At 42.8% G+C, this 9,472-nt stretch overlaps 1 pseudogene; it reads right to left on the bottom strand.

Moving 5' to 3' along the window:
* Positions 1 to 2,658: 2,658 nt before the first annotated feature.
* LOC146546232 (E3 ubiquitin-protein ligase TRIM21-like) lies at positions 2,659 to 4,341 on the bottom strand (annotated as a pseudogene).
* Between the last annotated feature and the right edge of the window lie 5,131 nt (positions 4,342 to 9,472).

Raw genomic sequence — 9,472 nt, forward strand, 5'->3', positions numbered from 1 at the left:
ATTTTTGTTGACCTCAAAAAGGCCTTCGACACAATCAATCACTCAATTTTACTGGATAAATTGGAAAGATATGGTATTCAAGGGAAAGCTGGTAACTGGTTAAAAAGTTACCTAACGGGTCGGGAACAATATGTTAGCATAGGGCATTACCATTCAGAGAAACTTGGTATTACATGTGGTGTTCCCCAAGGGTCAGTGTTGGGACCAAAACTTTTCAATGTATACATAAATGATATTTTTGATGTTTCTCAAGTACTTAAACTCATACTGTTCGCAGATGACACCAACATATTTTTCAATAGCGATGATTATACTGATCTTGTAATGACTGTAAACAGGGAGCTAAAATTAATAAAAAAATGGATGGACATAAATAAATTATCATTAAATATAAATAAAACTAAAGTAATGTTTTTTGGTAATTTAAAATATAATATAGAATTACCAATTATCATTGAAGGCGTACCAATTGATAATGTGAGTGAAAACAAATTTTTGGGAGTCGTGATTGATAATAAAATTTCATGGAAACCCCACGTCAGACACATAAAAACCAAAATTTCCAGAAGCCTCGCAGTTTTGAACAAAGTGAAACAATTCCTTGATAAAGATGCACTTCGTACTCTGTACTGTACCCTGGTTCTTCCATATCTTACATATTGTGTGGAAGTGTGGGGAAATACATATAAAAATACAACTAATCCATTAGTCACAGTACAGAAACGAGCACTGCGTATTATTCACAAGGCTGGTTATCTAGATCATACTCATAAACTCTTTCTTCAGGCAAAGTTACTTAAATTCCAGGATCTGGTTAATTACAATACATCCATAATTTTGTATAAAGCTTTTACTAAACTTTTACCGGCAAATTTACAAACTAGATTTGAAATTCGAGAAAAGGTTTATAATGTGAGAGGCTTTGGAGAATTCAAATTACCCAGAACTCGAACAACCCGTAAAGGCTTTTGTGTGTCTGTATGTGGTGTGAAAATCTGGAACAGTCTGAGTTTACAATTGAAACAATGCAAAAATTCCAAAATATGTATGTACATATATGTACTTGTGTGTGTAGATATATATGTATGTATATGTATGTGTGTTTGTTACTTGTAGTTATTACTGCCTGTTACCTGTGGTAATGCAATTTATAATTTATATATTCTGTATTCAGTTATGAAGGCTCTAATTGTTGTTTGCGAGCTGCCGTTTAGAAGCTTGTATGTGCCCGGGGCTGTTGATGGGTCTGTATGCAATGATGGGCGTAGCTGCGGGAAGTTTATTGTTTTTTTTGTTGATGAGTGAGTATAGGGGTGGGATTTAATAAGTTTTCTTTGTCCCACTCCTTTTTCAGGCAATTTTTGTTTTTTGTTTTGTGTATTTTATGTTCAATATACGTATTTGTTGTGCCTGAAAATGAAAAAATAAATGAAATGAATGAATGAAATGAAAGATAAGGTGAGAAAATATAATAGATATATATAATCAATCAATAATGTGAAAATATCAGATAAAAGGGTTTTTTTGGTTATAAGGAATAAAGAGGTCAAAGGTCAAACAAGAGTACTGTTAAGTTAAAATTAAAGGGTCAAAGGTCAGATTAAACAGGTTACACAGAAAGGATCGGCAAAACTTAAACAAGGATAAAGAAATAATACATTAAACAAGGAAATAAATTAAAAGTCTGAGTTAATGAGAAATTAAACGTTTAAATCAGGTTAAGAGTTAAATTTTAAGCTTTTCTTAGTTAAACTAAATAAAATAATCAGAATAAACGATTGGAGGAAAAAAGCAAAGATGTTGTGATCAAATAGTTTGTACGGCAGAAAGAAAAACATGTTTCAGTAGATTGTATGTTGGAAACCACAGTAGACACAGTAGACTCAAATCATTGTTACTGAGGAATTCTGCCTTAAACAGTAAAGTGTTCTTTAACAGTGTGTGTGTGTGTCTGCAGCTGTTCTTTGTGTTGTTGCTGCATCGTTGCCTCAGGGGAAAGTTGTGTGTGTGTTATGCAGACTAGCAGAGACTGCAGCTGTCAGCAGCCACACACACTTTCTATTCTTCAAATCAAATCACAGTGAAACATGTTCACTGACAGCTCAGCTTCAGCATCGTCTTCATGCTGTGACTGCAGCCGTTCAACTCTGTTTGTCTTTAACCCAAATCATCACAACATGCAAATATAATCATCAAAATGATGTGACTGGAAGGATGCAGCAGTCTGTGCTCCACCTTTCTCCTCCACACCTGCAGGTGGAGAACATGGATGCATGAATCTCTACAGAGTTCTTTGAATATTATCCGTCTCATCAGTTTTCAGTGAACAAAACTCCTCACAGAGCCAAAATAAGCAGTTTGTATCCAACATAACTCAGCTGGACTCTGATGCTCCGTATAACAGCCACACATGAGTCTGGATTCACTCAAAGCATTGAACAAACTTTATTGGAAATGAAGCTTTTGGACATTTGTTCTCTGATATTTGCTCTTCAGCTCGAGTCTCCATCAGTGGGAACATTTCCTGATTCAACTTTTCTTCTGTTCAAATCAAACTCCATGAGAATCAAAGTGTGAATCAGAGTCCTGATGATCAGATTCTATAGAAACATGGAGACTGTAGAGGATTTACACTCAATATGTTCATTTTGTTCCCTTCAAGAAAAATCAATCATTCATCCAATAAAATCAGTCGTTGATCAGTTTGATTGACAGGACAGATGATCAGAGGTGCAGAGTTTTTACCTCCATCATTCAAACAGGGACCGAAGTATGGGTGGAGTTTGTGAGTGAAGGAGCAGCCAGTAAAGGAGTAGATCAGAGCTGCAGCACCTACATCATAAAAGGAGACCAGACCCTCCTCATAATCCACAAACACCCCCACCTTCTCAGGACCAGGATGAAGACAGAGGGGGACTGAAGGGAAGCACAAGCTTTGTACTCATTTCCATTTCTCAGCATCACAGTCCAGAAACCATCCTGAGGACTCGCTGTGATTCGTCCCTTCCTGTTGATCGACTCTGTGGCCACTCCTAAATCCCACTCAGTCTTTCCTTTAACCTGAACCTCAAAGTAAAATCTGCCTGAAGAGAAACTCTGCTCTCCTAAAACACAAACACAATTAGAAAATCTCTCTGGGTTGTCTGGAAGTTTCTTCCTCACATCACCACAGTACACTTGTTTTCCATCATCAGACAGGATGAGAGCAGGATGAGCTGTATCAGGATCCAGAGTCACATCCACCTCATGCTGCTGCACCCTCTGCAGCTCAGCCTCAAACAGCTTCTTCTTCATGGGTTTCCAGACTGTCTCCTCCAGCTGAGCCACAGCTCTCCCCACAGTCTCCTCATATGATGGTGGATGAACTCTGACCTCTGTCCAGTCCTTGTTGGGTGGAGCAGCTTTCAGGGAGGAGAAGCTTTGGAGGAGGTGGAGGTGGTCTTCAGAGCGTGAGAGCTGCTCCACCTCAGAGCTTCTCTCCATCAGCTCAGAGATTTCCTGTTCCAGATCTTTGATGAGACCTTCAGCCTGTTTCTCTGTAGCTTCCTGTTTGTCTTCGATCTCCTTCATGAGCTCCTTCAGGCGTCTCTCAACAGACTCCATCAGAGCCGTGAGGACCTGAACACCTTCTGCTTTCTGTCTGTCTGCAGCATCTTTACTCATCTTCACCGACTCTGTGATCTCCTGAATCTTCAGTCGTCTCTTCTGGATCATCTGCTGAATCTCAGCCTCTGTCTTCTCCAGCTCTGCCTTCTTTCCTTCATATTCTTCTCTCAGAGGAACAAACTCGTGGTTCTTGTGGTCTAAAACAGAGCAGAGCATGCAGACACATGTCTGGTCGGTCTTACAGAACAGCTCCAGGAGTTTATCGTGCTTCGTGCACATCCTGCCTTCCAGGTTCTCCACAGCATCAACCAGCTGATGTCTTTTCAGACCTTTCAGTGTCAGATGAGGCTCCAGGTGAGTCTGACAGTAGGAGGTCTGACACACCAGGCAGGACTTCAGGGCCTTCAGTCTGGTTCCAGTGCAGACGTCACAGGGAACTTCTCCTGGTTTGGCAGCTTGTTGCTCTGAGCTGCTGCTGCTGGCTTTCTGCTGAGCTTCACGTCTGAACTGAGCAACCATCTCAGAGAACAAAGTGTTGATCTTCAGCTGAGGTCGAGTGTAGAAAGTCTCTTTACACATGGGACACTGACAGATGACATTCATGTCCCAGTGCTGACTGATGCAGGTTTTGCAGAAGTTGTGTCCACATGGTGTAGAGACTGGATCAGTGAACACATCCAGACAGATGGAGCACAGAAACTGATCTTCAGATCGCAGATTGCTGGCAGCAGACATGTCTGCACTCTGAGGGAGAAAGAAGAGAAACATTTGATTCAAAATTCACTTTAAATTTCATTTTACAAAGAGAGAAACAAGCGTCAGTAGTCTGAGGAGCTTGGAGAGAAAAGCGTCTGGACTTCTTTAAGTTTCTTTTCATCACAGAAGCTTCTTCACCTCATCCTCAACACGGACCAAGGAATGAATACTGCACTTTTGGAAGAACTCCCCCCCTGCAACCTCTTATCGTCAAAGGGACGGAGGTGGAGAGGGCAAACAGCCACAGATTCCTGGGACTGCAGGTTACATCAGACCTGAGCTGGACTCTCAACACTACAGCAACTGTGAAAAAAGCCCAGCAAAGGCTTTATTTCATTCGGCTGCTCAGGAAAGCTGGCATGAACCACCACCCTCTCACCCAGGCCTGCAGAGGACTGATAGACAGGATCCTCACCGCAGGCATCACTGTCTGGTATGGAAACACTACACAGACAGAGAGGAAGGCTCTGCAGAGTCAGAAAGTCTGCAGAGAGGATTATGGGAACAACACTTGCATCCATGGACCTGCACATACAAAGCTGCACATACAATCTCAGACACAACAGAGCGGACAGCAGCATCACACACAGAACACGATTCTTCAACAGCTTCTTCCCACAACTGTCAGACTGACGGCAAACAAAAACACACTGAACACTTAAAATAACACAGCACTACTTAACCTCACTTTGAATGTATCATCGGTTCACTGACCATCGGGCAATACACTCACAACAGACTTGTGAAACAGATCTGTGGAACAAATGTGCAACACTGTGAGTGCGATAAGAGGTAGAGAACTACACACTCTCTGTACATTTTCTTCTTTTTCTTTGTATATAGAAAATAGTACGACTACCCTACTCCGGACTTCATTTCTATCCTTCTGCTTTTTTGTCTTTATATTGTTAAAGTGTGATTTGACTTGGAAAGCTCTGCACAAGTATTCCACTGTGCATGGACTGTTGGTCCTGTGTGCAAATGTCAAAATAAAACTCTTGAACCTTCAGTTGTCAGAGTAACTGGTGGAGACCCAGCAACACACTCAGACACAAACTGGTTCATCTGAAACACAAACTGAACAACGTCGTGTCTGCTGTACAGTGCAGCGTCCAGATGAACAGGATCAACAGGATGAACATCTTTTTAACAGTCGTTACAAAGATGTGAAGTTGTTGGCTGACACAGACAAACAGTATCCCACATTCTTGATTTTTAGCTCACAAACACGTCTTATAAGGACTTATTGATCCTGAAATGTTGGAGGTTTTAGCTCTTTAAACAGTAAAGTTACAGGAGGATACAGATAATTATCAGGAAAATGTCCTCGGTTTGTTAAAATGATCCCGTCCGATAACACACGAGAACAATAAATGTATCATTTTCTGTTGTAACCCACAAACTGAACGGTCACACTCATCTTTCATGTTGTCACTAAAACATCACTCCTTCCACGTCTAGTTGGTCGTGATGGAGGCGGAGTCCGTTGGGTCCGCTTTCCCTGCCCAGCCGATGTTCCTGACGCAGGGAAACAGATCCTGTTGGGGATACCTACCTTGGCACAACACCTGCCATGGTCTTTGCACACTCACCACAGTAAATGCATCATGTTGTCAGCTTTACAGTATCATAGTCAGAGAAACTGGTCAGGCCGCTCTCTTCCAAATGTCTACACTTCACCCTTTTACTGTCAGTGGCTCAGAGTCCATCTAATGTGGCTCATTATCTGATGCCGTCTGCCAGACCAGTGTTAGACACTGAGAGGTTGATGGCTCCGTGTCAGAGCACCGGCCTTAACGAAAAAGTTATCAATCGTTCTTTTCATCTTTTCTCATTACCCACAGCTACATCCACTCCTATCACGCTGCTCACCTCTGCTGCGACGATTCAAACAGCCGGAAAGTAAATAATTTGGAGACGGTGCGTTTGTGTCACAGTGAACAGTGAAAACAGAGACTTTCTAAAACGATGATGCATGTTAGTCATGTGATGCAGGCATGTGACCAATTAAACAAAGATAGTGGAGAGCATTATACAGCAGCAGTTTTGACAGTCCTATTAAAGATGAATATCAGTCTGCACATGCTCCACAGAGCTTTTCTTCAAATTCTTTAATTCTCTCTCGCTTTTGCAACTTTGTACTTTTGTGTTACTCGCAGCAACAACTCCACCTCATTGTTAGTCCATTTTAAAACTCGGTGCTTTTCCTCCACCTTTTGCCGCGACGTTTCAAACAGCCGGAAAGTGAATAAGCAGCAGACAGAAATGAGACCGGTCGAATCGTCTTGCGTTTCACGCATGCGCAGGACTGGAACGTAAGCGTTTTCAGCCGTCTTAATGTGGACGCACAACTCTGTGAAAACGACTGAAAACACTAGTGTGGACGCGGAGCGCTGTTTTCAAATCTATCCGGGCGAGTGTGGACGTAGCCTAAGTGGCACCATGGAGAAATGAGGTGGCGCTCTAGACCCTGATGAAGTGAACAGAGTGAAGATTTGTGTAGAAGCAGGAAGTGTGATCAGCTGCACTCACCACTGTTGCTGAGAGGAACCTGATGGACTCCAGTGAATCTTCTTTTAGAGACAAACAGGACTCGACTGCAGCTCTGCTGCTGCTCTCTCACACTTTCACTTCTGCAAAATGACGTTGAGCTTCTTGTTTTTCAGGTGTTGCTCCGCCTCTTCCTGCCTCTCCCTTTACAGGAATCAGCCGGTCTGTACTCAGTGACTGTGTGCAGCGGGTGGGAGGTACATACAGTCTGTACTGAAGTAGAAGTACTACTGTTAAAAATACAGCAAGTACTAATTCAACTTCTTTACTCAAGTAAAAGTAAAAAGTACTGGCTGTGAAATGAGAGTAAAAAGAGCTGATTGAAGAACATTTCTAACACTTGTTCCATTGGCAGATTTTTTTCACTTATTTCAAGCTAAAATATTTATTAGAATTCAAATTTAGACAGAAACAAAGTGAATAATATTATTTTATTATCACGTTGATGCAGCACATGGTTCAGTTAGCTTTGTATAAACAAGTTAAAACTCTCTATTTTTTCTCTGGTTTCAAGATTCACTGTCTTAAAAAAAGTTCATATCCGGTGGCAGACGCCCTCAGACATCAGTGCGTTGGTGGTTCTTTGTGTCTGGGGATGGGCGTCCAGGTACACGCCGGCTCACTCCTTGGTGGCTGCTTATCGGGGCCTGGAGCCTGGGGCTCGCTCGGGCCACTTCGGAGGTGGGGTGCAACCGACCTCTCGGCCTGGGGCTCGGTCACTCAGGCACAGCTGGCTGCCGGCGGAGCTCACGGGCGCGTCACTGCACCCCCCCCTGGCTTCTGCTCCGCGGCTGCTGAGTGAGCCCTCATCTGGGACTCTCCTCAGCTCTTTCTGGGACAGTGGCGCGGCTGCCCCTCTGTGGGTCTTCCTTGGTCTCTTGTGTTTTGGGGGCCTCTGGATGTCTGGAGTTTTGATCTCCTCCATACCTGCTTCATGCCCTGGAGGACGGGGCTGTGGCCCCCCCACACCCTCTAGCAGATCATTACATGAAGGAACCTTTTAAAAACAAGCGCGTCCATGCTCACAGGTGTACACACGGGTGATCACACCCACAAACTACACCCTTTTTGGCTCCTACCTCAAAGCACACTGTGTGCTGTTGATCTTACAATAATGTTTAATATTTAGTATTTACTGTTATAGTCACATAGATCATCGTGATGTTGTTTATGCGATTGCTCTAGTCTTCCTCTGCTTGTTTTCTTTTTTCTTTCTCAACAGGTGATCCAGGGAAAGGAAAAAGAGAAAAAAAAGGTGATGAAGCAGATTTTCATCGTGTTTTCTCTCTCTCTCTCTTCTCCTTTTTCTTTCTCTCTCCTTCTGTTAACTTTCTTCTGAACTTTTCTTCTTGTTTTTCTTTCCCGTCCCCGAGTCCAGTCTGGCCTGATTACAATAACTTATAAAAATAACTAATAAAGATCAAATAAACTATGACAATCAAGTGGACCAGTATTGCAAAAGGCCCACTTGGGAAAGTAAATCTGTTGGGCATTTGTCTTGGCCTTCAGACATAATTCTGATTGCTACAGTGCCAGACAGGACACACACACACACACACACACACAAAGAAAAAGATAGACCTGAAAAGCTCAATTGAAGGCCGGACAGCCCTGATGCCAAAGGATCCCAAGAAGCAAGTGGTCTCACCCGAATACCTCGGTACCTCATACTGAATCTTGTCCATGCCCGCTATGACTCCCCACACCCACTATCAGATCGTTACACGGAAAAACCTTTTGAATACAAGTGCACACAGGTGTGCGTCAAGATGAACCGAATCAACCTTTTGGGACTGCAGGGAGGGCACTGGCTGCCTCGAGAGCGAAATGCCATGACCTGTTATTGGAGATACAACATCAGGAAATCTTTATATGGTTTTAACCTGCTGTGCCCAGAAAATGGCACAGCTCATGGTGTGTTTGAAAAGCTGGGAAATCTAATATTGGATGCACTTAAGCTGCAACTGGGAACCAGCAAAGTAACACATTCACATTTAATGAAGTTTGGTGTGAGTGAGCAAGTATTTCACTGAGGCAATTCAGTTCAGGGGGATGTGTAGGCTGGGATATCATCCACGTAGGCTTCTAGTTGAACAGCGTTGACCAGCCTCATCAGGAATGTTGCTCGTTCACGTCTGCTAAATTTTTAAATCCAAAACTTCAATTATATTGTACGAAATGGTCAGGTGTGACAAAAGCATGTATGCATGATTACAGTTTTTACTGCCACGAGGACTGGACCGGATTCTGGACCGGAGTTTTTCCCATTTTGTGGATAAGCTGTCGGTCCACCGTTTACCTCAGCTGTCAATGCTGGAGCTGAGAAATGTCCACTTTTATTTACTCTCAAACAGGGTGTAAAACTTTGTGCAAGTTAATAAAGCTCACTGCTGACCGAGGACAGCCATGCTGAGGTGAGCTGTCGACGATATGCTAAACTGTTGGTTAGCGTTGGTATTAGCCTCTGTTAGCCTCTGCTAGCTGCAAACAGCAGCTAACAGAGGCTTTTCCACTTTCCTTGAAGTGGATCCTTCATCATTTGTTTGTATTCATGTGTTTT

Source organism: Mchenga conophoros, unplaced genomic scaffold (genome assembly GCF_057382185.1).
Source record: "Mchenga conophoros isolate Kocher_MC1m ecotype Shallow Benthic unplaced genomic scaffold, M_conophoros_male_GT1.1 unmapped_scaffold_1, whole genome shotgun sequence".
In the NCBI taxonomy this organism is placed as follows: domain Eukaryota; kingdom Metazoa; phylum Chordata; class Actinopteri; order Cichliformes; family Cichlidae; genus Mchenga; species Mchenga conophoros.